The 17739-nt window shown below is 41.8% G+C and overlaps 1 pseudogene; it reads left to right on the top strand.

The window, feature by feature from the left end:
* The first annotated feature begins 52 nt into the window (after window positions 1-52).
* On the top strand, window positions 53-163 carry LOC113747794 (uncharacterized; annotated as a pseudogene).
* The last annotated feature ends 17576 nt before the right edge of the window (window positions 164-17739 follow it).

The following is a 17739-nucleotide window of genomic DNA, read 5'->3' on the forward strand; positions in this document are numbered from 1 at the left end:
AAAATGATGAATTATTGCCATTCAGTTCTGCTTCATGTTCACACAGACTTTATTACTTACCTGGCAGGAGAGAGAGCGGAAGGCTCAGCCATTGCACTCTGGTTGTGCTGACCGCTGGGAATATCTTGACTGCATCATTCCTGGTAGTGGGGGACTGCCTTTCTCGCTTTTGGTTTTGGGCGGCAGTAGCTCTGTAGTCTGTAGGGACTTGGTTTGGGAACTGGAGGGTGGCCAGTTCAAGTCCAGTATGGACTAAAGTATGGAACATAGACTAGTAGCTGGAGAGGAGCCACTCTGTGTGGCTGCCCATCAGTCCACCATCTCTCTACATCTGTATGTCCATGAGTCCTTTGTGTGTGTGTGTGGATGTATTTCGGGCCTATGTTTATGTTTGAGGTGCTCATGCATTGCTGTAATGCTGCCTTTTTCTTTGTCTTTTTCTGCTTCTTCTTCTATGGTACCATGCCAATCTTCCCGCAGTCCATTTCCTGTAGTGTGTATGCCTGTAGTGGTGTTAATGAGATTTGCTCCGGCTGAAATCTTTGAAAAATATTTTATTTAGCAGTATGTGATCATACAGTGGGGTTTTATAAAACGACGCATGGACACTTCCGAGTCGACATAATGGATTACTTCGACTAATCGTTACAGCCCTAACTGATACCTAACTAAACATTATGAGCAGTGCAAACTGATGCCAACATGAAGTGAAAATGTTGGAGCAGGCTGTCGATTAGCTCAGTTAGTAAAGCATCCCCCCCATGTACGAAGGATCAGTCCTTGCTGCAGCAGCCCAGGGATCAAATCCAACCTGTGGCTATTTGCTGCATGTCATTCCCCCATCTCTATCCCACATTCCTGTCACTCTTCAGCTGTCTCTATCTAATAAACTTGAAAAGAACATTTTTGAGCTTGAGCATCAGGCTGTAGACCCCATGACAAAGGACACAGGGAAGGAGAGAGAAGGCAGTAGGAAATAACAAAAATGTTGACATGTCCTTGCAAGATACTGAACTACTGCGCCATCTGTGTGTGAATGTGTATGAATGGTTGGCTCCTAAAACTGATGACTTTTGGCAGCTAATGGTATCAGTGTGTGAATGTGTGTGAATCAGATATGTAGTGTAAAAGCAGAAGAGTAGAAAGACACTATATAAGGGGGTTGCATAAACAGTACAGCAGCTAAGTTTGCATGAATAATGTGAAAATGGAAACTTTCCAGATTACTGCTGTAATTCTACTATAATTAACTCAGGTTAATAAACAACAAGTTATGTTAGTTCAGAATTTGCTCATGCAACAAGTTGTTAGACCATGTTAGACCAATGCTATAATGTCTTATCTTAAATTGTTCTGAACAACTCTCGAGTGGAAGGCTAGCTGTCATAGAGAGGGCAAACATTTCTAGTCTCAGTCATTCTGTGTTGTTTACAGGAAAAGTGAGCTATAAAAAGAGTCCAAGTTCTCAACTGCTTTCTTGCGGGTGTAAATGTTTCAGAAATAATTTTGCACAGACCCCCTAATCCAGTGTCAATCTCAAAGAGAGAGGATTTTTAATGTTTTTCAACCATTAAACATGCAGCTCTGAAGAAGTAGAGCAATGGGATGGATGGGATGGAAACCTGTAGGTGACACAGGTCTTACAGCAGCTATTGAGCTCCAAACGTTGTTTTCAGAAAGCTATGCTGCTGTTGAGTTTATCAAATGCAGTTTCTAAAATTCTGTGAACTCCACAAATGTCAAAATATTTTAAATATTTCTCTGCAGTGTTAGTTCCCACATACAGCATGTTGCAATTTTCAGTCTGTCAAACGTTACGTTAACGTACGTACATCTAACGTACGCACATCTGCTGTCTAGGAAGCAGCAGCATTTAGTAATTTTCTAATGTTATTTAGCAAACAAGATATCTTCTACTTCCTCATTGGAACACATCACGTTAGAAAACTGTACTTATATTTAGTATGAGAATTCAAATTCCGTTTGTTTGAAATTGCAGAAACACAGCAGCACTGTTTGCAAAATGGTTAAATGTAAGTATTTCGTGTAAACAAAACCTCCATTAGAACTGGACAAAAGATTTGAGGAAATGGCAAGGAGATCTGGGAGGAGGGGCACTGAAATTTAGGCTTTATTATCCAACAGGTGAATGAGTGAGAGACATAGCAAGTGAATGAGGATGCAGGAGAGAGAGGAGCTAAGGTTGTAGAAAGGTACTTGTTATTATCTCACTGCTACAGCCCTGGCAGCGTCCGCCCTGAGCCCAGGGCCTGCTGTATCGCTCCTATATCTCAACAAATTCTCCCAGCCAGACCCTGCAGCCTTTTCATCATCAGCCAGCATACCGCTTCTCATAATGTCCTCAGGAGCAACCCGCCCCCCCCTGCTCCCCTACCTTTTTTTCTTTTATAATAGCCTCAGTCTGTTTCGTTCTATCATTCAGCTAATATTTTGTTCATCTTCTGGGAAGTGGATGTGCACCTTGAAGAAACTTTTGTCCCAGAGGTAAAAGTGTTTCTATTAGGTCCGTTCATGACTGGCACTAGTATTCCCGCTGTACTTCTCGGAGCTGAATTAACCAGCAGCAGCACATCTTACACACACACACACACACACACACACACACACACAAATGCAGATGTATATATTACAGTGGGCAGTCATGAACAACCCACACAGGTGAGCACATTAAACGCAGGCACGTAAAAAGAGGAATATTTACCTTAACACACACACACATGCACACATGCACACAGACACACACACACACACACACACACACACTCACACACACACACACAACTGCCGGCATCCAGTTTGTCACCATCTCTGAAGTCGGGGGTTTCCATCTTGTGGAGCGACTTACTAATTTCAGGACCTTGAATAAAGTGTTGGTGATAAATCAGAGCTGCCAGCACCAAAATACACACAGATTCATCACTGGATTAGCGCTCTACTTTTATTCATCTCTCTTTCTCTGTCTTTGTTCTTCTCTCTCTCTCTCTCTCTCTCTCTCTCTCTCTCTCTCTCTCTCACACACACACACACACACACACACACACACACATACACACACACACACACAGGCACATGTATGTATTTAGTCTTCATGCTTCTCTGCCTCTGTTTTATTAACCACGTTTCAATTAAAGGACATGCTTTGGCTCAACTGTAATTTGACTTGGTGTGGACCTGTGGACTATTCTGTCCTGCTCAACAAGTCATAATAATTAATTAATCAATGTATGACATGAAGAGAAAAACAGAGCATCATTCTTATTCATCAATTTGCTAATGGTACTGCAGAGAAGGATTTCTCCATTTTTTGGATATCTGCTGGCTACACCAGAACACCAGACACATTGACCATTGACTTCAGAGGGTAAATCATCCTCAGATGACAAATAGCCAACAGATTAACGTTACTGTTGCGCACAAACAAGTAACGGCAGCGGTTGGTGGAGGGGCAAGTAATGTTAACATTAGAAGAAAACAGAAGAAGTCTGTAAGTCTTGGAGTCAATCAGTCCTTCATTAGGCAAATCAATATTCAATATTTCAAATTATTTTTTTTTATTGAGTTTTCAAAAAACTAGTGAGAAAGACAAAACAGTTGAAAGACACAGTTGCATTAATGCCATACATGGATACAATCTCTCTCTCTCAACATACATACCTACATACTTCATACATATTAGTTCTTTGCTTCAATTTGTTACATTTTCAATGGTCAACCCATGTGCAAGAGATGCAGAAAAAGAAAAAGAAAATGGGCGGGGGGCTAGAGATATGGATCCAGGTGGTTGCATCAAATTCACTTGTGAAGTATTCTAAAAAGTCATGCAAAAAATTTTTTGAACCTTTTTACAGAGCCCTGAATTGTGCATCAGATTTTTGCAAATTTAAGGAATGCCATCACCTCGCAGACCTAACGTGAATAAAGGAAAAAAGATAAGTCGGCAGGCTAGTAATGCTGAGAATGCTATGAAGTCTGAATGATGTTTTGATAGCTCGCTGTTGCCAGGGGTAACCCCGAATACTGAGACAAGTGGATCTGGGTCAGTTCTTTTTTTAGAAATATAGGAGAACGTGTTGAAAATCTCTGACCAGAATATATGTAGTTTTTAGCATGGCCAAAACATATGTCCCAGAGTGGCAGGGGCCTGATGGCATCTGATGCAGTTTGGATCTGAGCCGGGGTATATCTGAGCCAGTCTGACTCCACAGGCTTGTACGGAAATCCTGAAAAAAATGTATGAGTGAAATTATGTATTTGAAGATACCTGAAGAAGTGGGACAAAAGAGCCAAACAGTCCAGTGTGAACACAATATGCTCATGATGCCACTTGACAGATGAACAATCTTACATAAATCTACGTGTAACGACGTGTGGGATAATCAAACGCTGGATGTTAAAGCAAGACCTGTTGCTGTGTGGCTGTCATGGAGTCTAAAGTCTTTTAATTGCTTTCTGGGTTCAGCTGTTGGAGAATGTGTTTGCCCTCTGGCTGTGTGCTGGAGAGCAGCACTGCAGACAAAGTGGAGGTACATCAAGCTCTACAGAGAAGTAAGTGAACACAATCAATCATCATGACGGCAAAAAACTAGTAAATTAAAGCGCAGGTTGAAAATAATTCAATTATCCTCTAAGTCACAGTATCTGTTGTTTCAAAAGTTTTTCTCAATTAATTTTGTCAAATCAACGCAGCCTTGTAAATACAGCACTTAAACAACAGCAGCTTGAAACAGTCTTGATCCAGTGTGCTATGCTAAATCCTGATAAATATAAAAAGAAACAACATACACAGAGCTAAATCCAGAAAGCACACATAGTCATTAGAAAAAATGAAAGTCATTAGACTGAGATCATTAGTTCAATGGTGCACGAGAGAAGCTTGAACCAGGACTTGTTTTTTAGAATTAGACAGAAACTCAGAGGGCCTCACTTTTTTTAGCACCTTCATGTAAGTGTTGGTTTGGTCCAAACAAACTGGTTCGTGTGCAAGATGTCAATCAAATTCTGTTACGGACTACAAACACACTTGGTCCTTAAAATATTTTTTAAAATATAGGAGATGTAGAGCATATATTGATGGTAAACGGACTGTACTTATAGAGCACTGACCACTCAATGTGCTTTTACACTACATGTCTCAATCACCCATTCACACACACTCATACCCTGATGTCATTGGCTGCCATGCAATGTGCCAAGTGCCAGACTTTAGTAGCTCATGCACATTCACACACAGACGGCATCGGGAGCAATTTGGGGTTCAGTATCTTGCACACTTTGACATGTAGACTGGAGGAGCTGGGGATCTAACCGCCAAATCATCTGGACGACTCGCTCTACCTCCCGGACCACAGTCGCCCCTATGCAAGAACCATTTTCTAGGTTAACCCTATTAAATAAGAGCAGAGATTTTCCCTGATCAATCAAAATGTGACAGGGAGTTAAACCAACAGTGGGTTTGTGTCCCACTCTGTCAAAACTCAGTTTTAAAAGAGCAAAAAATAGGCCACACAGTAATGATCCCCCCGTTAAACTGTGGTTTACATCTGTCTTGTTTTAGTCTGTTTTGTACCAGTTGAAGATAAGAACAGTTTAGACAGTAATAGCTGACAAAGGATGAGGGGCATTAGGGGGAAATAAGACTTTTGTGTTAATAGTTTATATACAACATTTTAGAGAGCATGGAGATAAGAACAATAACTGATGCAAAACAAATACACAATGAACTAAATGTACAAATATTGTGTTGGATGCCATTTTAAATCAGTGTAAAAACTACTATAGCAATCGCCCCAGAGCAGCAGGACATGATAAAACAAGTGTCAGATTTGTACAACGCTGCGCCGGCTCTTGTCGGCGACCGCTGCTTGTGTGTGCTTGCTTTCTCATGCTCAATTGGTTGCAAGAGACACTGATACACAACGATCCGCCCTAATGGACTGTACTCTGCCGGGAGTCCTAATTCACCGAGAAAATGATCACCTGGCTGTGCCTGACTCTGAGCGAAGGTGAATGAATGAACAGATGTACGAGGGGAGCATGGCAGTGTGTTAACACGCACACACGGCTATCGCGAGCTACAGCTGCAGCGCTGATCTCTCCCAGCCTTCAACATGCTCAGCTCCCTCCGCCCTCCTTCACAACGCCTCTTCCCCCCCCCTCTCTCACCCTCTGACTCTCTCCACAACCTCCCCCTTCCTCCCTCCCTCCCACTCATCCCAGTTTCTCCATCCGAGTGCTGTACATCAGCTCAGCTCCCTGCTCTTTCTCTTACATTGAATAATGCACCGCTTGGCATTCCGGTTTTCTCCTCCTTACAATTTTCATTCCACAATTGCTCCTTTCCTCCTTCTCTATTTTCCCACTCTGTCTTTCTCTCTATTCTCTGTCTGTCTCTGCCTCCTCTCCTTCTGTCTCACTTCTTCCCTCTCTATCTGTCCTCGAGTGGCCAGGAGAATGATTATGCGAAGCAGGACTGAGATCCATCAATGTGTCACCAGCTTGTTCCCCAAGTCCCCTCTGAGGGCCAACACCCCCCCACCCACCCCTACTTCGTATGGTCCTCCTCCGGCGGTGCATTAGCATGGCTGAGAATAGGACAACGCACGCTTTGGATGACAGCATGGATAACTGAAACTTGCCTTGATTTAACATTGTTCTTATTGGTTGTTGTCTTGCTGTACAATGCCATATCAGAGATCAAGTGAGGATGGGTCAGGCTGAAACAAAGAAGAGACCGAGAGGATGTGAAACTGTCACATGACCTTGCCATTGAGACAGTTATATATCTGTGTGAAACAAAAGGGCAAGTCAATGCTATTCTCAGCCTAAGCAAGAAGTCCATGTAGACGCACCTCCTTCCTCAGTTTCTCTGTCTTCTATCGGAATTTACCCCTCACCTTACTCTATCCTCAACTGGTCAAACCATGTTTTTAGTGTGTGTGTGAGTGTGTGCATGTTTGAGTGTGTGAACGTGTGTGTGTGGAGGGAGGGAGATTCCCTTTATCTCTACCTTTGAGTGATGGCTCAGTCAAAGCCCAGCAGTGCAGTAACATCATGAACACTCATTCTCTCCTCAACAGTCTCTCTCTCTCTCTCTTACACACACACACACACACACAGACACGACCATCCGATGGCTGGATTTTTATTGAAAAATAAAATGGGGATGATTTTGTCAGCGTTACATGAGACAAGTTTATATTTAGATGTGTACATCGATTTGCAGCTGACACACTACACTGGGGCTGTCTGCGGCCCATAACTCAGCCTGCGCCACAGAGATTGGCCAAATCCTGCCGCCACTAAATCATACAGCAGGGGAAGAGCACAAGAGGACAGAAACAGGCTTATGAATGATTCTAAATGGTTTATTTCAGCTACTTGTGGTGATTTGATATGCTCAAAAGAAATGGAGAAAAAAACATGCAGAATACAGCAATAACAGAGCAATGACAGACATGGATATGCGCATAAGAGCTACATGATGAAAACTAAAGCTTCCGTCCCTTCATTTGACCGCTGACAATAAAGAGGCAGGCAGGAAGAGAGAGGGCTGTAACATGCACACAGCTCAGATGTTGACATTGCAGTTGTGCATGTGTGCTTCTTCTGCAACACTCCTTCATACCTGTATGTAATACATATGGCTTGCTTCAGGCATTTAAGAGACAATACACCAATGTTTAGTCTATGCAGTTTTAATCATGATACTGTCTATATCACACAGTATGACAAAGTGTATTGTTGCTCTCACCACAATTTCATTACATAAAGGATATTTCTGATTAGATGCTATAAAAACAACTTACATTTATTTAGCAAAGAAAAAAAAACATTGAATACAGATAGATTCCTACACAGCAAAACAATTATATAGTATCAAATGTTGAGGATAATATGTTACATGTGGGATGGGAAAATATAGATTGAAATGGATATGACTTATGTAAGCTGCCATGCTCATTTTTATTTAACAGAAATTCAACTGGAATCAGTTTAATCAACGATAAAGGTTGTTTGCTGTTGGGTGTGAACGTTTTTTTGGCTCAGGAAGGGGGGCACGTCAGAAAAAGGTTGTAAACAACTGATGTAAGGCAAGGCACATTTATATGTATAGCACCTTTCAACAAGAAGGCAATTCAAAGCGCTTTGCATATAAACATGAATGCATGAAGGCATTAGGATTTAAAAAGGGTACAAACAATTAAAATAGAAGATTATAATGAGTTCAAATAAAATGAGGCTGATTAAGTAGCAGAATATACGTATGTTACAGCACAGCTATAGTGCCAGGTTTAACTTAATAAAAGAGAATATCAAAAGTCCAGTGTGTAGGATTTAGTGGCATTTAGTGGTGAAGTTGCATATTGCAACCAACTGAAGATGCAAAAATCACTATCCAGAGCCAGTCACCAGGGTTTAATCTGGGCTACTGTAGAAACATGGTGATGCAATGTGACTCCATGTCACCCCTATAGACTGTGTAAAATGTGGACTTCTCCGTGATGGAAGATTTCTGAAAAGCTGTTGTGAAGTTCAGAGGTGGAGCGTAGGTGGAGACTGGGTAAAGCTCGGTAACTCAAACAAGCATCCTGTGACAGCACCCACCTGTCAATCAAAGCGTACACACTCCTAAACCTTTAATATCATTTGAACAGGTAAATATAAAATTCACCCTCAGTACATGTTTATTTCTGCTGTGAAATTGGACATTTTAACATGGGGACTTATGGAGACTGACTCACTTCTGGAGCCAGCCTTGAGTGGACGTTTGCAGAGCTGCAGTTTTTGGCACTTCATGTGTTGGCTTCACTTCACAGCCACGCAGGTTGGTGCTTGGATGACTGGCAGTGTCTTACTGATTCTAACGTAACAAAAACGTTTCTTATTTTTCTTATTTTCAGGTGATTACACAATAATGAAAACTTAGTTATGAATATTATATTTATTTTCTGCCATCATGTAAATAATTCTGACACACTGGACCTTTAAGTTCTGATTCCAAATAACAGAGTTGGATCAGACTTCACAGACTTTTGGAAGTCTTTTCCAGATATGTGGTGCGTTAAAACTGAATGAAGCTTCTCCGTGTTTAGTTTAGAGTCTAGGGATAGACCTGTCACAGACTATCTGAGAGGTCTGGATGGCTCATAATGGAGCAGCAGATCAGAAATGTAGTCTGGCCCCAAACCATTCAGCGCTTTATACACAATACAGTAGCACTTCAGAGTCAATTCTTTGACACACAGGAAGCCAGTGTAAAGATCTGAGAACTGGAGTGATGTGATCCTGGTCCTGGTGAGGACTCTGGCAGAAGTGTTCTGAATCAGCTGCAGCTGTCTTATTGACTGTTTGACATCCTGCTGATACGAGTCCCTTTAATTCTTAATATTGTGGCGACACAAGGGTTATTACTAAGTTATGTATCAGCAGATCTTTTTCTTTGGGTTAGGGCCCAAGGACCCGTACTAAAGGTCAATTACCACCTCTTACAAAAGGACACTCACAAAATTTTATTGTTTAAATAAGCACAAGGTTTGGCACAAGAAAATGATATAATGAATAAAAGGAGAAGAGAGCCCAACTGGAGAAGGGGGGGAGTTCATGCTGAGGCTTAAATAAATGAACAAAACTACGCCACACCTTGGCAGATTACTTTTAAAACACTCACACACGCGCGCACACAGACACACAGTCCAAACAAGTGGCTGAGAGTCCTGGCGGTGCTCATAGTGTCCAACATGAGCGGCAGCCACACACACACACACCACACGCAGCAGCAGTGGGAAGCAGGGTCAGCAACAGGAGGCAAGTCAACCAGAAACAGCCGACAGGGCCATGAACCAACAGCAACGGAACTGTCGAGACAACAGGTATCGCCGATGCAGGGGGCGGTTGGACTTTTCCAGCAGGATGACCAGCTGCCGCCCTCAGCCTGTCCCGGACGCCTTCAAAAGCCGAGTGTAGCCAGGTCTGATGCTCCCAGATCCAGTCATTACCATCCCACCAACAGGATCCTGCATCCTTCCCAGCAAGAAGTCAATGGGGAGCCTTGCCTCATGACCAAACATGAGGAAAAACAGAGATTCCCCAGTGGATTGATGCGGTGTGGTGTTATAGGCGTACAATATCTGAGACAAGAGTGCCATTCACGCTTTTGAGAAAGAGGCAAAGTGTGCAGCAAATCATGAAGAGTGCGATTGAAACTCTTGCACTGACTGTTACCTACAGGATGGTACTGTGTGGTCTTTTCAATGTTGTAAAGACCACACAGCTGCTGAATAAGTGCACTTTTGAAATTGCGACCCTGATCAGAATGAATGCGTGCTGGAACACCAAACTTCGAAAAACCACTCCATGACGAGCATCTGTGCCACTGTAGAGGTGCGTTGGTCACGAGTGGGAATGGCAAGAGTGTATTTGCTGAAAACATCTGTCAACACAAGGACGTTCTCCAGCCCATTATGGGTTGGTTCGAGCAGGGTGAAATCCATCGGCAGAATTTCGTTAGGCTCTGAAGCAAGCTGATGTTCCACAAAGCTACGAACTGGTGGACCGGAGTCCTTAGCCACTTGGCACCGCTCACAAGTTTGACACCAGCGCCTCACATCAGATGACATCCCCGGCCAATAGCACCATTGCCTGAGCAGTCCTACCCATCCGCTGGTGACCGTGATTTTGCCTGGAGACCTGGGAGCTTGTTGCTGCGTACCAGAGATGATCATTTCAAGATCTACAGTTCTGGGTGGATGCAAGTGAGGCAGAGTGTCAGCATTTGCGTTACTCTTGCCAGACAACAAATCTCAAAATTGAACGACATGAATTCAGCTACCCAATGCTGCTCCAGGGCTCCAAGTTTAGCCGATGACAGGTGGCTAAGTGGATTATTGTCCGTAAAGACAATACATTTGTGGCCAAGCAAATACTCACGAAATTTGTCCGACATAGCCCATTTTAGTGCCAGAAATTCAAGCTTCATGGAGCTATAATTTGCTGGGTTGCATTCGGTTCGACTCAGACTTCAGCTGGCAAATGCCAAAGGCTAGATCTTTCCTCCCAGCTCTTGTGAGAGCATGGTGCCCAGACCTCCATGGCTTGCGTCGACTTCCAAGATGAAAGGAAGGGAAAAATCACTGTATGCATGCACAGGTGCAGTGGTAAGCTTAGATTTTAAGGCTTCAAAGCTCCGCTGATGATCTCCCATCCACTTTTCTAAAACTTGCTGTTCACACCTTCTTGCCAACTTGGCAAAGCCCTCTATGAAGCACCGATAATAGCTAGTGAACCCAAGAAGGGCTGCCAGTTGGCCACCACTTCAACCTTGCTTGGGTCAGTGGAAACACCTTCGGCCGAAATAATAATAAAATAATGCACCTCTTGTTGGAAGAATGAGCACTTTGACAACTTCGCCTTCAGACCTTTGTGCTGTAATCGCTGCAGCACCACTTCCAATCTCTTAAGATGTTGCTGAAAGGTGGAGGAGAAGACCACAAAGTCATTCAGATACAAGAGCAACGACTGAAATTGATGATCTCCAAAAACCTGTTTCATGAGTCACTGGAACGTGCTGGGTGCATTACACAACCCGAAAGGCATGCGATTCCATTCAAAAAGTCTGAAAGGAGTACAAAATGCGGTCTTGGGTTGGTCGGCCTCTGCCACCGGAACCTGATTGTACCCGCTGGCTAAATCTATAGTGGAAAACAAGTGGGCTCCGGCGAGTGCATCCAGCGATTCCTCAATCTGAGGGAAAGGGAACGCGTCTTTTTGAATCCTGCTGAGAATCCAAGAGCAGACACTCATCCTTCTTTTTAACCAGCACGATGGGTGAAGCAAACGGACTGCAGCTCTCCCGGATGACCTGCGCACCAAGCAGTTGGTTGATGTGTTCTTTGACCACTTCATATTCCGATGGCAGTACACGCTGGTAGCACTGTCGTCAAGATGTGTTATCAGGTTAATGCAACCCAGGTCGCCATCGTAAGAAGAAAAAAGAGAAGCACATTTCCAAAGAAGAAGTCAGGCTGTGACAATGATAGTCTAGTGTATTAAATCAAGTGTGCCCGTATTACAGAATATATGGCAAATGCATGTAGTCCATGGCCAGGTAAGATGGAACCTCCTTAACCCCAGAAGGTAAGCTCACCACACAAATCTCACACAATTAACTGTGTGTGCCACTCAAAGGTTACCAACAGTTACCGGTAAAATTTAAGGTGGAATTTTTTCTTGATGTTGTAGATCCATCAACATATCTTTAATGTCAATATGACAACATTGACCATTTTATTGTTTTTTATTGGCTGACCTTGTGACTTGTGACCAAGAAAAAAAATATTAAAAGCTGTGAGAATTATTTCTTCATTTGAAAAAAAGTGGCAGAGTGTCAGTCCACTGCACTGCCAGCTCTACACATACACCAGTGTTGGTGCTCCTTCTCTTGGGTGCTTTTTGGTCAATCATTTTAGATGCGGTCTCATTATCCTTACATCCTTTTCGGAAGGCTCTCTTAAAAAAAAAAAATAAATAAATAAATAATTATATATATATATTTGTGCACATTGGATTTTGAAAGCTTTTCCGTCCTGTGTAAACCTCTAAAACACAGACTTCTGGCCACTTTACTCCTGTTGCAGTCCCCAGTGGAGAGCAATTTAAACTTAGCATTTAACTTGACAGCAGCAGCAGGGTGTACTGTCCATTCACAGCTCACCAAGCTCTCACACTAATGGCAGATTCACTGAACTTTTATAGCAGGTTCATCAAAGAGACCCATAAACATAAAACTGATATGGGAACAGATGGGTGGCATTCCATACAATATAACAGACATAAACCTCTGGATCACATAAGTGCTGCTACTTCACAGTCCAAACCTACAGAATCATATGGAATAAAGAGAACTGAGTTATTTAGATTAGTTTAGTTATGATTCATTTTTATATTCTTATATTTTATTAAAGAGAAGACAAGATCTGTAAGACTTGCATTACTTTGGATATTTCATCTAAAATCCAATTTTTAATAGAGTACGACTAAAAATCTATCCAAATGACAAAAATACTAAAAACGTTTTCTTCCACAAACCTGTTGTATTGGTTTCTGATCTTTTGAGGGTTTCCCAGAGAATTAAGATTTTTGAATCAATCTAAAAAAAAAGATTCACAGTTCTAGCAATGTCATCAAACATTTGTCAGAGTCTGATTTCCTTTATTTGACTGCTGTTTGACTCCAAAACTGCCAGCGAGCTTCTGTAGACTGGAATCACCTGACTGCTGACATCATGTTGGATGTATTTACATCCAATAGTATAATAGTATAGCTATTCCACTTATGTCCATTCCTTCCTTTGCTGTTAGTGGTGTTAGTCGCCCTGCAGTTGGAGGTACGAAACCAGCCTTAAAAAAGTACCCACTACAAAAGTTACTCAACTGGTAAAGAAGCTTAATTCAAAGCTGCTCTGAGTGGCTGGAATATTCTGTCAGTAAAGATGATGTGTCATTTGTTTGTCCAAATATGAGCTGTGTCATTTCTATTCTGCCTATAAAAAAAAGATCTATTTCTGCATCTGCCTACACATGCCACACATCTGTGCCTATAGCCTTGTTCAATCCTATATTTGTAATTAAGTCTCTTATTTTTATCATTGAGTATTTTTCAAGCCAGTAATAATAAAAAAACATAACTCACTCCTGTTTAGGCTTACTATTTTAATAATATCCAAATCTTTCATCTGCATTTTTGTACATGTCCGCGTTGTTTGAGACACACAGGAGGCGGAAGCACCTCGAAGCAGTGCTCAAGTTAAGTTACAGAGAGTGCTGCAGCCCCAGCTCACAATCTACAGCAGGGGTCGGCAAATAAGTTTGGACCCGGCCCAATTTTTTTTCTGACAATTCCATCGCGGGGCCATGACCATGCTTTCCTACTGGACAAAATCGTCTAAATCATTAGCTGAAGATTGCTAGCTATCGATGCAAAATTTTGTTGTTAAAAGCCATGAAAAGAAAAGTGGATTCCGAATGCAGGACTTACAAAGACAGTGGTAGCAAAGCCGACGTGTCTCATTTGCAACGAGGTTGTTGCAGTTTGTAAAGAATACAATATTAGAAGACAGCATGAGACAAAGCATGGCCACTTCAAAAACGCATTCCGTTGCAAGAGGGACACAGGACACTTTTATTTTCCACAGGTTACAGCGCATGCACGCATGTGCATAGCGTTCCAACCTGTGGGTCAAGTAAAGAGGCTGCAAGGATGTTCTGGCTGCTGTTTTGTCTCGTGACTTATCAGCTACTTTTCAATAAATGTTGTGAAATCTGTGGAATTGTTGTATTTTTGACAGAAAACATGAGGTCTAAAAGATATATTTAAATATATATTTAAATAAATCAATGTCATCTAGCGGGCCAGATATAATTGATGGCGGGCCAGTTTTGGCCCGCGGGCCGCTAATTGCCGACCCCTGATCTACAGCAACACGCAGCAGGCACAGATTTGGAGAGGTGACCACACTGACCAGAGCAGTGAAAGAGCTGGGAATAATTTACTGAAGACTGAAGATTTGGACAAACAGAACCTAAATGCAGACAGATTAGCCACTGTTGTTTGTCTTCAGTGCACAGGGGGAATTATACTAATTAAAACTAAATGTTATTCAAACAGCAAACAACATGTATATACAGTCTTTTGATTGATTGACTGACTCATTCAGTAGTGCATTTGAGAAGAATACCTGGAGATTTCACTTTAGTATTTTTTAACGGCAGTAGTTCAAATTTAACTCAGTAGTATAACAGTATTTATATTAAGTACAGATTTTCAGCACCTAACCAGCCCTAGCATTAATGCATTCATGCATTGAATGATGTTGTGCAGTGAAAATGGGTATATCCATTTCAAAAAAAAAAAGAAGAAAAAAAAAAGTTGAAACTGTGTCTCGAAGCTCGAGTTACAACAAAGCAAGGTTGCTGATGCTGCATCTCCTAACATTGAATCTTAATTAGACACTGAGTGGCTTGAAAGGTAAAGGGACGACTTCTTTTGAAGCAGCACAGTTTTTCCTTCAATATACAAAAGATTTTAATTTAGATTGAACCTTAAAATACACAAGGTCACTGTCTGTTCCACAATGGCTACAAAGGACAATGTGAGCTGGATCTACGAGGATTTTATTTGCATTTTGCTACTTAACCAAATGAGTTGCTCATTGATCTCGAAGAGCATCTGCTTCCTCTGGCTCTGGCTTCTCAGCGTGGACATAGACTGTGAGCTTATTGTTGTTTATGGCCAGTGGCCCCTTATCCATAGTTCAGTCTCCTTGTTCGTGAGGTGCTCTTGGACGGGCGGCTGGTCCACTCCAGCAGGATAAGTGATGGAGCTGAATCAAAAGTCTTTTCATTAGCCTGAAAACCTCTCCTGTGGTAAAGTATTACCCAGAGTCAGATATTTAACTTTCCTCTCCAGTGCTACTAATTAAAAATACAATCACACATCTTCCTCTTTCTGTCACCCCTCCGTCTTTTTCTGTCTTTTTGTTGCTTCCTCGTCTTTGCCTCCTCCCCTTCTCTTTTCACATTTTTTCTTTTTTTTCAAACCCTGCCGCTGGCTTAGATCAGAGAGCTCTCTCTCCCAGATTAAAAAGTGTCAGTGGGATCTGTACACTGTATCCATTGCTTCTCCCCTGCCACCAGGTAATGCAGAAAAAGCATTCATCTCCTAGGCCATTTCACACGCCAGCTAAAGTAATGGTCCCCCAGGAACTTTAACTGCATCATAGATGGGGGGGGCGGGGCGGGTGAGGGGAGGGAAAAAAAAAACAAGGAAATATTTCGGTGTTTGGTCTCGCTGCTTGCAGTTTGTGTCTGATGGGGCTGCCCCGTCACAAAGACGCGGAGTTTGAAGGAGCTTATTGTTTTTTTGTCCTACAACACAACCTTATTATTCTGTCTGCTCGCCAAGCCAGATCAGATGAGTGTACAGACTCTAAAGTGGCCATTGACAACACTATGGGACTCACAAACCCACGCATCAGCACACACACACACACACACACACAGAGACACACATGCAGCACTGCAGGTAAGACTGGAAAGAGGCAGGCAAAGAACAGGAATGCTTGCACACACACACACACACACACACACACACACGCTTACTCAAGCATGAACTGAAACACGCACGCACACTATGCAAACACTCCGCTAGTGAAACGTTTGTGTATTCAGAAATTAAAGATGTAATCATGTTCAGCCTTTCACACTGACCCAATCACAAAGACATATTGTCCACCTCACAGATGAGGATACAAGTGTCTATGATCTTCATCTTCTTTTTTTACAATGATTGTGTTGTTTCATAATATGGAGAGAAATTAATGTCAATAGGAGCATGTCTCATGAGCCACAAATAACAAAAATTAAAAGAAAAACACATGTGTCTGAAGGTTTGTGAATGAACTCTGAAAAATGTTATACGTTTAATAAATACATACAACCAAATTTGAATAAAATAAATATTGCCAACTACAACTCTCTCTCTCTCTCTCTCTCTCTCTCTCTCTCTGTCTCTCACCATATGTAAACATACATGTCTCATTAATGCATGTTACTAACTAAACTTCTTCCCTAGAGTTTCTGTGCTCTGTCGTCCAGCAGGTTCTCATGGATCGTGGCTGCAGCTGTGGTCCTGCATGACGTCCACTACATATATTATTACTGTCATTATTGCTACCATATCTCCATTACAGTTTATAGTTAGTTAATGACTTGCTGCTGCTGCATCTGTGTCTCTCCATCTCTATCTTTAACTCAACCGGTCATGGTGGATGACCGTCCACCAATGAGCTTGGGTCTGTTCGAGGTTTCTGCCTGTTAAAAGGAAATTTTTCCTCGCCATCGTCACCAAGTGCTTGCTCATGGTGGAACTGTTGGTCTCTGTAAATAATATTACAAAGCATACGGTCTAGACTGTTCTGTATGGAAAGTGTCATGAGATAACTTTTGTTATGATATGGCGCTATATAAATAAAATTTAATTGAATTGAACATCATGTTTATGAATTAATATTTCAGTAGTAACATTTGCTTTTCAAATGCTTCATGTACACATAAATATGTGAAAATATGAATAAAAAGCATTGAAGCAGAGTAGACCTCAGTCTTTTCATTGTTTCAAGAAGTTCTGTCAAAAAGCAGGCTCCATCAATTATGTGAACGTACATCGCTATAATGTAATGTCAAAAGGCAAGACAGATTGTTGTGTTTGAAAATGTCATTCTCTGAGGACAGAGGGAGTCGATAAGCCTATGTCAGGACTGCAACATGAACAAAGCAGAATTTCTAAGCCACATGAAGTTATTATATTTTTGGTGAAAAATACTGACTTAGTGTTATAAAGATTATCTCATCAGATGCTGGAGAACTTTTTTTTTATAGTTCTCCACCAGCACCTGAATGCAACATAATCCATCCCACACATGTCAGGTGATCTGTGAATAAATGCATCAACATTATTAACACAGGAAGCATTTTAAAAGAAAGACAACATTTGTAGTTTCTGACTTCTCGGTCAGAGAAATGTACATCGTTGGTATAGGCAAAGAAAAAAGAAGCAGATAAGAGGGGGGAAAAAGAAAGAAAGAATAAAAGGATGTAGATAAGAGAGAAAAGGGAAAAGATTGAGGGTAACAGGACTAATTGGAGTAGTGGGACAGCAGAAAAA

This window comes from Larimichthys crocea, chromosome XV, assembly GCF_000972845.2.
Source record: "Larimichthys crocea isolate SSNF chromosome XV, L_crocea_2.0, whole genome shotgun sequence".
Lineage (NCBI taxonomy): Eukaryota > Metazoa > Chordata > Actinopteri > Sciaenidae > Larimichthys > Larimichthys crocea.